The following is a 12,827-nucleotide window of genomic DNA, read 5'->3' as shown; positions in this document are numbered from 1 at the left end:
CCACCTTGACTAGTAAAGAGGATTTGCCATTACCATTCCAAAGATATAAAACATGACACAGCCACTCCTTTCTAATCAGGAATTACAGCTTAAAAGTTTATTACGGAATTCCCAATGTTAACTTATGAGAGGAGTAGGCCTCACAGTAGTGAAAAATGAATTTAGGTGTTTTCAGCAAAACCTAAAAGCAAAACCTAAAAGCACGTCATACCGTCTACTTAAACAACACTCTGCCTTATGGGCTACCTAGGGCCTACCTTAGGGGTGATTTATAAGCAATAAAAGGAGTTTCAGGCTTGGCAAAGGGTTTTAAATGCCCAGTCACAGTGGCAGTAAAACTGCACACACAGGCTCTAGCATTGGCAGACCTGAGATATGTTTACAGGGGTACTTGTGTGGGTGGCACAATTAGTGCAGCAGGCCCACTAGTAGCATTTAATTTTCAGGCCCGATTTTATGGTATAATACTTTGCAAGGGAATTACAAGTAAATAAAATATTTCAAACAGGTGTAAAGCAATGTTACCACATTTAGAGGAGATAGCAAATGCACTTTAGCACTGGTCAGCAGTGGTAAAGTGCTCAGAGTCCTATGGCCAACAAAAATAATTCAGCAAAAAGGGGAGGAGGAAGGGAAAAGATTTGGGGTGACCCTTCAGAGAGGGCCATTTTCCAACAACTGATGTCATCACTCAGGTGCTTCCAACCGGGGCAAACAAATACTGAGCCTATACTTTCATTCCTTGAGACGCTCAGACACACCCTTCTTGGGACTTGGGCAAACCCATTTAACTAATCTGCGGTTAACAGGCAGATAGAACAGAGACATTGGTCAGCCCTCCCGCGCTCATAATCCTGCGCCCGAGAGCCTATTTGTGTAGACCTCAACAAGCAAAGTCAACTCTAAAACATTCCCTACCACACCACCGGTCAGGGAATCCAAGCACATTGAAACCTTTGAGAAGCACATGTTTTCGTCAACCAGTTAAGCACTATGTTCTGTCGATGCCAACTGCTGTTTGTGGCATTATACCCCATGCCCTTTGGGACTCTGTCACACAGGTCTTGCATGGTGTTTCAGACAATTTGCATGCCACCCTTATTCAACCAATTCAGCATGGTTGTTTACTGTCTGCTGTGGCTTGAACACTATACATTGACTAAGCAGAGAGGTTGGCAGAAATGTGGCTCTCAGGAGACACCACTGGATGAGGTCCATGGGCTTCTCCGGTGGCGTCCAATCCTCATTGATGGACATGCAGTTCTATGGTTCTCAACTTTGTGGTGAGTGGCAGACTCCGCTCTTGATGGTTTTAAAGAAAGTAGGGACACAGCACACATTCTTGGGCCAGTCCAGTCTGTCATGTCAGCTACACCAATCTCTCTGTAGCCATGGTAAAGTCATCCAATATCACCAACAGGTGCAGGCTGTCTAGCAACTTCTATAGCCCTTTTGTGGCCGAGGTCACAGTATTTGGACAGCAAGGCTAGAGTGCAGCCTGGTCTTCTGCCCCTCAAGCTGATGCAGCTGCAAAACCTCTTTAACATGTTAAGACACTCAGCCCCCACTCCTGTCAGAGACAGGAACTGTCATTTTCTGCCTGGGTGGCAGGTGGTAACTTCAGACAACTGGGTACTAAAAATTGTTTATTGGAGTTATGTTCTACCATTTCTTGCCATCACACTGCATGTTCCACCATCCTTAAAATGGCTTATGGAGGACCATCTGTTCCTCTTACTGCCGAAAGTGCTGGTCCTTCTGACCAAAGGAACCATAGAGAGGGTGCAGGCATCAGAAGTAGGTGTTGGTTATTACTCCAGCTACTTTCTGGAGCAGAGGAAAGGAGGCCTTTGCCGTATTTGAGATCTTTGCCCTCTCAATGTGTTCCTGCAGAAAGCCAAATTCAAGATGCTCACCCTGGTCATGTCTGCCTTCGAGAGTGAATGGTAGCGTTGGATCTGCTGTACGCTTATTTCCACATTCCGAGAGTTGCTTCCTGCGTTTCATGGTGGGGTAGGGGCATTTTCAATTTGCTGTGCTCCCCTTCAGGCGCATCAATGCCCCTTGGGTGTTCAGAAAAGGAATGGCGGTGATTGCACACATCTTTGGAGGTCTGGGTTTAAAGTCATCCCTTATGTCGATGACTGGCTTTTGCAGGTGGGGTCACACCAGGCAGTTGTCAACCACCTCCAGTTGATGGAAATCCTCCTAACATCATTGGGTTCACTATCAAAGTGCAGAGGTAACACCTGACTTCTTTGCAGATGCTCCCTTTCACGGAGCCATTCTCGACATGGTGCAGTTTCGTGCCTTCCCTTCGGAGCGCAGAGTCCAGAACATTCAGGTTATGATACTGATGTTTCAGCCTCTGCCCTAGATCCCAGGGAGGATGACTCCGAGGTTGCTGGAACTGATGACCTCTTGAATCATGCTGGTCAAGCACAAAAAGACATATGTGAGCACTGCTGTGGGATCAAGTCCTAATGGGCACAGCATCATGGGGGCCTTTCCTATCATGTCCAGATTTCAGAGGACACTGTAAAAGACCTGCACTGGTGGATGCTGGACCATGATTGGGTCGTAGACCCCTCCCACTCTCCCACCTAGAGCTTACAGTGGTGACCGATGCATTGCATCCGGACTGGAGTGGCCCCTTGGGAGAGGTGGAGATCCGAGGCATCTGGTCTTTGACGATGGTCCACCTCAACCTCTTGGACCTGTGGGCCATCTGCGTTCTCTTGAAAGCCTTCCTACCATCCATCAAAGGGAGGCTGTTGAAGGTGCTTACAGATAATACCCCTGCCATGTGGTACCGCAACAGACAGGGTGGGGTGTGGTCATGAGCCCTGTGCCAGGAGGCATCATTTCTCAGAAAGAGGCTGGAACACCAGGGTAAAGTCCTAGTTGTTCACCACCTGGCAGGATGTCTAAACTCCATGATGGACAAAATCAGCTACTGACACCTGGTGGATCACAAATGGCACTTACACCCCATGGTGGTGCAAGGTATCTTCTGTGAATGACGAGAACCTTGACTTGATCTGTTCACCACTGCTAAAAATACAGTGTCAACACTTTTGCATGTAGGAGGTTTCAAATTATCTCTCCCTTGGATGTGTTTCGCCTAGGGTGGAACTCAGGGAGTCCTGCACGGCTTCCTGTCAAAAACTCTCCTGCCCAGAGTTCTGATGTAGATCAGGAACGACCGGGTCTATGTTATTCTGGTGGCACCGCACTGGGCAAGGATAGCGTGGTATCCAGAACTCCTGGGAATAAGCATCTGTCTGGCTGCCGCTTCAGGAAAATCTTGTAGCAACTGTGCAGGGTTCTGCACTCTAGCCTACGCAACCTGCACCTCCATGCATGGAGATTGAGCACTAGCAGTTGACCTCATTTGACCTCCCTCCATAAGTTGTTGAGGTCACCTAGGCAGTCGGGCGTCTCTCCACCAAATTGATATACACCTGCCACTGGGACAAGTCTCAAGCTTGGTACGTTACTCAACAGATGAATACACTTTAAGCCAAAGTTTCAGAATTGTTGCTTTTGGTGTTGTCCCAGGCCCAGCAAGGACTTGCTTTTGGGCAAAGTTAAAGGATACCTGTTGGCCCTTTCAGCTTGCCTGCAATTGCAGGGTCAGCCCCCTTTGTTTAAATCACTGGTTCCGATGCGTTTTTGAAAGGGTTGCATCATGTTTCCAGTTTCACCTTTAAGTCTCTGTATTATCTCAACTTGGTCCTCGCAATCCTAATGTGTACTCCATTTGAACTGCGGCATAGCTGCCCATTGAGTCTCCTTACCCCCAAGACAGTTTTTCTCATCACCATAATATCGGTGCGTTGGGTGAGTGAGTTGCAAGGCCTTGCCATTAACCTACCATGACCAGATTCTTCCCAGATAAACTAAAACTGGCTCTGAGAATCAGAGTCTTTCTCCTGAAAGTAGGGACTTCTTTTCGAGTTGACCAAAGTATTACTCTCCCAACGTTCTTTAATCCGCCTCACTCCTCGAAAGAGGGAGAAAGAATAAGTGGTTGAATTTTAACAAAGCTCTTAGCTTTTACATCAATTATACTAGAGAACATTGTGCGGACAATCTGCTCTTCATTGGATTCCGCTGGGTGAAAAAAAGGCAAGGCCGTGCAATAGAGGACAATTTCTTGTTGTATCATGCTCATCAAATTCTGCTACCCACTAGCCAATAATCAACATCCTGAAGGCTAATACCACTGCGTTGGAATGTGGAGTGCCTGTTATGGATATTTGCCAGGCTGCTAAGAGTCACTCCACATGTGCACAACGCCCTAATATCTAGATGCCCAGGTCTGTCAAGACTGGCACTCTATCACAATAAGAGAGGATCTCCGATACTGCCATATGTCCTTCTTAACCATATCAATACACACCATAAATATGACAGTAGTAATAGCACTATGTCAACTCAAAGGGTGCCAGTGTCCGAACGAGGTAATATAAAAGATAATGGACAGAAAAGCCTCACCCCCATCATCGTGGCATGCCTCCATAGGCAATTCCGTCCCATCTTTTTAGGATATTACCACTAAGGTGGTCTCGACCGCAAGATGAGGGATATCCAAATAATCAGTGCTGGATAAGTGAGGGATCTAGAGACTGCACTAAAACTTCCTCGTGTAAGCCCAGAAGATAACTTTATTCAGGGTGTACACCGGGCAGGGTTAAAAAAAAATAATAAAACTGAATGTGCCTGGAGATATCATGCCTCAGTCATCATTCCTACCAACATGTTTCGGCCCCTTCAGTAGCATGAAGGGATCTTGGGCCTTCATCAGGGTAACCAGGATCCCATAGGAGTTAGTGTCCTGTCTATGTCCATGCTAAACATAAGATTAAGTCTTAACATAATAATCGGTCTTGAGGAAACAGTCATACTTGTAATGTTCCAACCTGCTTCCCCTGTCCCACCCACCCCTCCTCCCCCAATGGACTTATCAATCAAGATTTGTAGAGCGCAGCTGCATCAGCCTTGAGGGTCTCGAGGTGCTAGGAGAGCTTGATGCCCGTTCTCCTATTGGTTGAACATCCAGGTCTCGAGGTTCTTCCTGAACTGCTGGAGAGATGGTGAGGCTCTGATGTGCAGGGGGATGTTGTTTCAGGTCTTAGCTGATAGTTGGGAGAAGGAGAAGTCTCCACTGTTCGTCTGGTGGATGCGTCGGGTGGCTTCTAGGGAGAGGGATTCAGAGCGGAGTTTCCTGGTAGGTTGGTGGAAGTTCATTTGATTGTTGAGGTATGCCAGTCCTACATTGTGTGCTGCCTTGTAAGTATGGGTGAGTAGCTTGAACTGACATTTGAGACAGTTGTTCATCCAGGCAGCTACGTCTTTCATGCATCTTTGGAACGTGTCCATGGTGGTTGCTGGGTCATTAGTCAGGGAAAGGGTGAGTTGGTGTAGGCGAGGATGTTAAGTCCATGGCTCTTGGCGAGGTTTGCCAGGCATGTTATTTATACATTGAAGAGGGTTGAGCTAAGTGATGAGCCTTGAGGTGTCCCACAAGTGATCTAAGGAAGTGAGGAGTAGGGTGGAAGGATGACCAGTATTCTTCCTAAAAGGTAGGATGCGATTTTTGCCAGGCATTTTATTTATACATTGAAGAGGGTTGAGCTAAGTGATGAGCCTTGAGGTGTCCCACAAGTGATCTTAGGAAGTGAGGAGTAGGGTGGAAGGATGACCAGTATTCTTCCTGAAAGGTAGGATGCAATCCACTTGTAGGCTGCTCCTTGGATTTGAATCTGGTGGAGTCTGTTCAACAGTGGGTTGTGGAATATGGTGTTGAAGGCTGCTGAGAGGGCGAGTAGGATGAGGGCTGTTTCTTCGTGGTCTATCAGCATTCTGATGTCATCCGTGACTGCGACTAAGGCTGTTACTGTGCTGTGGTTAGCTCTGAAGCCTAATTGGGAGGGGTTCAAAAGGCTTTGGTTCTCCAGATGTCTAGTGAGCTGGGTGTTGATGGCTTTCTCAATGATCTTGGCTGGGAAAGGAGGAAGGTTGGTAGTTCTTAGGTTTCTGTTAGTCTGCGAATGGCTTCTTCAGCAGTGGCTTCACATCTGCAGGTTTCCATTTCTGGGGAAAGTGGGCTGTGTTGATTGAGGAGTTGAGGACCTTGTTCTACATCCGTCCCAGATGGCCGCCGCAACACAGTAGCGATGCATCGGACACCATTATCAGTGCTGGCTGACGCCAACCCAATTGCCATCCAAAAACCACCCTTTATGGTCTTTTGTGGTCTCTTCCAAAATCTGAACATGGTGGGAGAGGTCCCTTTTATGTTGGGGCCTCTGAGACTTCAGGTCTCACTGTAGAACTCGCATACGAAACCTGGCGTGCTGGATCAGCAGGATGAAGGTGGCCATTAATATCAGTAGCCTCAGACTCAACCTTCCTGCAATCCAGGACAGAGGCTGAAATATCGGGATCATAGCCTGAATGTCCTGGACTACCTTTCCTGAAGGAAAGGCACAAAATCAAAGCATGTACAGAATGGCTCTGATAGAAGCAAGCATCAGAGAAGAAGTCAGGTGTGACTTCAGCATGTCGATAGTGAACCCCAAAGATGACACGTGGCTCACCGTAGTCTGGAGATGGTTGAGGACTGCCTGGGATGAGCTCCCCTCCAACAGCCAGTCATCAAGGTAGGGGGAAGACTGGCACCATAGACCTCTAATGGTGAGCTACTACCACCGCAACCACTTTTATGGCCGCTCAAAGAGCTCTGGTGAGACCAAAGGGGAGCACAGCAATCTGAAAATGCTCCTGTCCACCACAGGTAACTCCAATGGGCTGGCTGGACATATATATGGAAGTGTCCTGCAGTTCAAGAGCCACCATCTAGAATCCAGGGTAGAGGGCAGACAAGACCTGGGCCAGGATGAGCATCCTGAATTTCTCCTTTTGGAGGAAGTAGTTGAGAGGGTCTATAATAGGACAAATGACCCCATCCTTCTTGGGCACCAGAAAGTAGGAGTAGTAACAATCATGTCTTACTTATGACACTGGCACCCTCTCTACAATCACTTTAGCCAAAAGGGCTTGCACCTCCTGCCGCAAAATGAACAGATGGTCCTCAGACATTTGCTTGGTGGAAGGTGCGGTAGAGAATGGTAAGACATATCCCCTGTGAATGATCTGTAGCACCCATCCGTTATTGCCTGCCACCACAAATTGGTGGATTCTGCTTCTCACTGGTTGATTATGATCCTTTAAGGGAACACTAAAGAGGCTTGGAAGGTGGGCCAGCAGGGGTAGACTTAGGGGCCCTATGACCTTGGCCACAGTGGGCACCATGGCCTCAATTGTGAACCTGCTGGGTTCCATGGGGAGGGTGGACAGTATGGGGTACCTCTGTCAAAGCCTCAACAGGAGCGGTCGAAGTGGTCTTGTTGGTGAGGTGTGGCAGACAGGCCAAGGGAGCTATTGGTAACCATGCTCCCCTTAAAACACTTGAGCAGAATCAGCATTGTCCCCCAAATAGGTGCATCCCGACAAAGGGCATGTCCATCAGGGAGAACTGAAAATCATTGAAGAACCCAGTCATTCGCAGCCAAGCATGACAGTGAATGGCCCGCCTGATGAAATCAGTTGTGTACAAGCAAAAACGAGAGGAGAACATGCCTGCATCACACTCATCTTGGATTGCCTGACTGAGAATAGGTCGGAGATCTTCAGGCATACCAGTGAGGACTTGTGCCATCTAGCTCCAAAGGGCATGGGAATACCTTCCTAATAAGCAGCTGGCATTAACCGATCAGAGTACCAAACTGGTGAAGGAAAACACCCATTCTCCAGATGTCTCCACTCGCTTAGATTTCCTGTTGGGTGAAGTGGTAGGGAAAGTATTGGGGTGAGACTGGCTTGCACAACCAGACTTTCCAGAGAAGGGTGCTGCGAGAGAAATGCAGGGTCACCTGGAGCAGGGCGATGGCGCCTTGCAATTTGAGAATTGAAAGAGGGGCCGGAAGAGGTTTTGCCAATGCCCCCATTAAAGTATCTGTCAATGTTTCATTAAATGGAAGGACAGGCTCCCAAAATATTTGCCCCGGTTGAAGGACTGCTATTAAAACATTGGTCTTAATATCCAAGGTGGGGAGCTGGAGGTCTAGTACTTCAGCCCCCCTACGCATAACCCTTGGTTTAGGAAGAGAATCCCTCTGTGGCTGGTCCAGGAGATGAGTAGGCCCATTTCAGTGAGGTATTGAGACCACTAGCCTCCTAAAAGTACTGCACCAGTTGTCATTTTGGGGGTGGGTGAGCGAACTCATCACCTGGGTCATAGTCATTTTCAAAATCTGTGCCAAAAAGGGAATGTAGTGTGTGTGTCCTCCCCTGTGGAGGCAGAAATTCGGGTGGGGTAAGTGATGCCTCAGAACTGAAGCTGGAGGCGAGACAGGTCCAACTGGCGTTGAGGGCGAAACCACCTGCGGTACTCCAGATGTAAGGAGTCTTGCACATTGGGGCCTGAAGGGGCACCAGAGGGTGCCGGTAGAGACCCAAAGAGTCAAAGCATAACCATGTTGGACACTTTGATCTGATGTGGTGTGGATGATGGCCCTGGAAAAAAAATGTGTTTAATCTTTTTATCAACCAGTTATTCAGCAGAATAGTAATGATTATACAGCATTATTGGGCGACTTTGATTACAGATAGTACCATTTCAACATTTGCGCTCAAGGCTGTAAGTATGTATATAGGCATCAATATCCCTATCTAATACCAGTAGTACCCAGGTGTCGGACCCACCTACACAGACCTATTTGGATAAGAGCTAAGTGCCCCCTGTACTCCACCCACCTACCCCAGACTCTTCCCCATTTTCACAGGCAACCCAGACTTTGGAATACCACTTGTTTGGCTGTACAACACCAATCAAGATCTAGCTCCCAATCCACCACCTGCGGGGGTCACTCTGCCCCCCTAGCTATGTTCCTCTTTGCCTCGCTGATGAAACCATCAAACATTTCCTGAAATATAGTGGCCATGCTTCTTCACACACAGTATGTGCCATCTAGCCTCCAGCGAGATCGCCTGACCCACAACCTCAGACAACTCTCGTTATCGCTACCCAGTATTGCTGGATTCTTGGACAGGTCCATAGAATGTGGAAAAAGGAATCCACTTCAACAGCCCTTGATGCATTGGTCCATGTCACAGTGGCCCAACCGATGTATGGGGCTCTAGAGGAGTATGACCGTTGAAGGATACAGAGTTGTATGAGACGGAAGTGTACCTGAATGGCAACTTACCTGGGGCTCTGGAGTGCCTCCTGCCAATCGCCGCCTTCCTGTGTTCCCATGGCTGTCTCCCAAGCCTCTCATTAGGTGCCCTGTGTGTCTGGTGTGTTATTCATGATCTTTCTATATATCAGGGAGGTGGCGTTATTAGTCATAGGGTCTAGCAAAAGTGTGTCTTCTAGGGGAGTGTATTCTGGAAGCTGGTTGCATTCAAGGATGTGAGCCTGAAGTGCATGTCCAAATGGAGATAACGGAACATCTGACCCTGTAACCTGGTGTTCGACTTGTAAGTCCTGAAAGGAGATTATAACCTGACCCGTCCCCAAGGTGGTCTATCCCAAATAGGCTTCATTTACTGAATCCGCTCAGATTCCCCACCTCCTTTAGGAGATCACTATCCCACAGTTGAGTCCTCTCCATCAACTTATCTCTCCATACGTGGAATCTTGTGGCCTCCCGCCAAATGCAGACTACTCTGTGTGTGCCATAGCAATTGATTGTGTGATGATCCATCCTGTGCCCTGGTTCTTCCTGTCCTGCAAACACCCACTCATTGATTGTGACCAGCTGGGCTGCCCAATAGTGCTTTCTAATAGGATTGCCAGGCACCCATCAAAATACCCCTGTCTGCTATCTATGGAGGGCTATCCTGGTGCTGCCTCTGTCCCATAAGAGCTTGCGTAGTTCGCCATCTACTTTTTGGAGAAATCAATCAGAATGCTGTAGGGCATATTCTGCAGAGCATATAGTAGATGTGGCAAGGTCATAATTTTGAACAAAACTGCCTGTCCCATCAGGGACACTGGCAGTCATCTCCAGTGTGTCACGTCTCTGCGCAACCTGTCTAGGTGCTGGAGTAGATTATCCGCCATAAACTCACTCCTGTTCTTGGATATCACTACTCAAAGGTATGTAAACTTTTCCTTTATTAGAAAGGATTGTCCACTAGCTGGGAGGGTCGGGACAACCCCAGACAAGGGGAACAACAGGGGGGATTTGTCCCAGTTGATCTGGTACCCATTATAACTTCCAAACAGATTAAATGTATGAAGCAGTCAGCCCACAGTGATTCAGGGCTGCATGGCATAGAGAAGTATGTCATCGGCATGTAATGATTTTCCCCTCCCAACCTTTTTCCCATAATGCCTGCCACCAGCGGGTCATGCCGGACCCAGGCGACCATAGGCTCCAGCGCCAGTGCGAATAGCATAGGTGACAGTGGGCACCCCTGCCTCGTGCCTTTATGTAGGGCAAAAGGACGGGACACAGTCCTGTTTACCCTCACCCTCGCTAGTGGTGCCACGTTTGGGAGCTTTACCTAGGCAGAGAACCGTGGGCCAAACCTCTCCAATACAGAGAAAAGGTAATTCCATTTAATGCTGTTGAACGCCATCTTAGTGTCTAGTGACAGCATACTGCATCTTCTTCCAGTTCATCAGCAGTCATGTGTAACACTCCATACAGGCACCTCAGATTCAATCAGGTGCTTTTATGGGGCATAAAGCCTGATTGATCAGGGTGATCAAGCTATCGCTCCCTTAAGCCTGGTCGCAAGGGCCTTCACCAGCACCTTAGCAACTTTGTTTAATAACAAGATGGGTCGGTACAAGTAGCCAATCTTCATGGAAGCAGGGGGGGGGGGGGGTTCCCTTACCTGGGAATGACTATCGTAGCCAGCTGCTGATCTTTAGGAAGTCTGCCAACTGACCCTGCTTTCTGGAACATAGAGTATATGTTGTGCCACTGCAGCAGCCTCCCTTATAAATTTCGGCCGTTAGGCCCAGCTGCCTTACCAGTTCGCAAGTGTCGGATTGCCTGTGTTATTTCTTTTACTGTTTAAGTCCTTCTCCAGAGTAGTGCACGCTTCAGTAGATAGTGTGGGGAGACAGATGTCTCTCAGGATTTCAGTGCAGTCTGTTTCTGTTCTAATGGAGGTGGACATGTGCAGTGATTCATAGTGATCACCAAATGCCTCAGCAATCTCCCTTACTGTTTTATGCACTGTTCCCTGAGATGTACAAATCTCCCGGACCCAACATCATTACTTATCCCTTTTCCCCAACAATGCTATCATTTTATTAGCCTTGTCACCCACGTGATAGTCGCCTTTGTGCCCCTGAGGCCCAAGCCTTTTCCTCAACTATGTCCCTCATTTCTTGTGGTTTCAATCTAATTCAGTGATTAACGAGCGGGTCAGGGATACGGTCTTTCAGTACTTTATCGTCAAGCTCCTCGATCTTTTTCCAGGGCCTCAAATTCTAGCTTTGGTCCCTTCCTCTTTCCCCCGCCAGGGCCTGGGGTATCCTCTTATGAACTTTTTATAAGCCTCCCATATCATACATGCCGAGTCAACTGACCACACATTGTCTTGGTAGTATTGCTTCATTCTTTCCCTTATTTTATCCTTAAATTGTTTATCGTGGAAGAGCCAGGGATCTAGCCTAGACGGCACGGAGGGGAGGCATGTCATCTACAGGGTTTGATGGATGCACACTTGGCCCCCCTCACCCTTCCAGCCTCCCCCAGGTCTGGGTCCTCCTGCAACAGCTCCATAAGGAGGACAATTGAGTGGGCCTGCCATTTCTCAAGGCACCTCGGTCTCCAGCCAGCCCGCCTCACCTCTGGAGCTCCTGAGGGGCACCTGAAGCCGCTGGTGCTCGCAGGCCTTCAGCCATTCCCTTAATCCACTGAGCCTCCTCTGTGCGGCAGGTCTCTCGTTGCGGCCCAGGCCTCTCGCCCATTGTGCCCAAAATCTCTCCTGCAGTCCGGACCCCTACCTGGGCAGGTCTGGCTAGCAATGAGTCGCACCAGACTGGATGTCCGGGGTATGCTGCTCCTAAGATGGAGGGGCATGGCGCTGGAGGCCGTGGGCTCTCCAAATGATGCCTGACAGAGCTACCTAGGCCCCAGCAGGCTGCCTAGTATCCCCGCTCCTCTGCGGCTGCCTCCTACCCTCTAGCGTGCCGCGCCTCCACCAACTGACATATGATGGGGAGGAAGGATGCCCATCCCCCTCCCCGAGGGTTAGTCTTGCGTTCGCCACCCAATCTCATAGCACTCTGAGCCTCTGCTGCCTCCCAGGCCCCGCGGTGTCACTGCAGGGCTGGTGATGTGCCTACTCCCCTCTCTCTCACCAATGACAACTGGAGCAGAAGGAGTAGTCCCAGGGAGGCCAAATCTGTGCTCTGGTCCAGGTCGACAAATGGATGCTGCCTTATTTTTTGAGTCAGGGCAGAAGCACAAAGAGGCTCAAAATCCATTTTGAGCTGCTAGGCCACGCCTCCGTGGGTAGAAATATTGATAAGAACTTGAGTTCTGTGGGATTCCAGCTTTTAACAAAGCCCTTGATGGTGTCTCGAAATCGGTCTACAAATGTAGATCTCATTAGCAAAATTACCTGTCCATTGCCACCAGCAGACTGCTTCCGGAACACTACAGTCACATTAGATTAAGTGATGGCAATAGATTATATTCAATACCTTTGTTTTAGGACGAGGTTGCAGGGTTATTTTAAGTCCTTAAATGCAGAAATATTTAATAACATGATGGCAGTAGCATGTAAGC

General features: G+C 48.6%; 1 protein-coding gene across 3 annotated transcripts in view; it reads left to right on the top strand.

The window, feature by feature from the left end:
• ENO4 (enolase 4) overlaps positions 1-12,827 on the top strand; it is a 506,130-nt gene that overhangs the window by 492,125 nt on the left and 1,178 nt on the right. The gene's annotated exons all lie outside the window — the stretch shown is intronic.

This window comes from Triturus cristatus, chromosome 1_2, assembly GCF_964204655.1.
Source record: "Triturus cristatus chromosome 1_2, aTriCri1.1, whole genome shotgun sequence".
Classification (NCBI taxonomy): Eukaryota; Metazoa; Chordata; class Amphibia; order Caudata; family Salamandridae; genus Triturus; species Triturus cristatus.
Note: the sequence above shows the minus strand (reverse complement) of the source record. Positions and strands in the feature narration are given on the sequence as shown.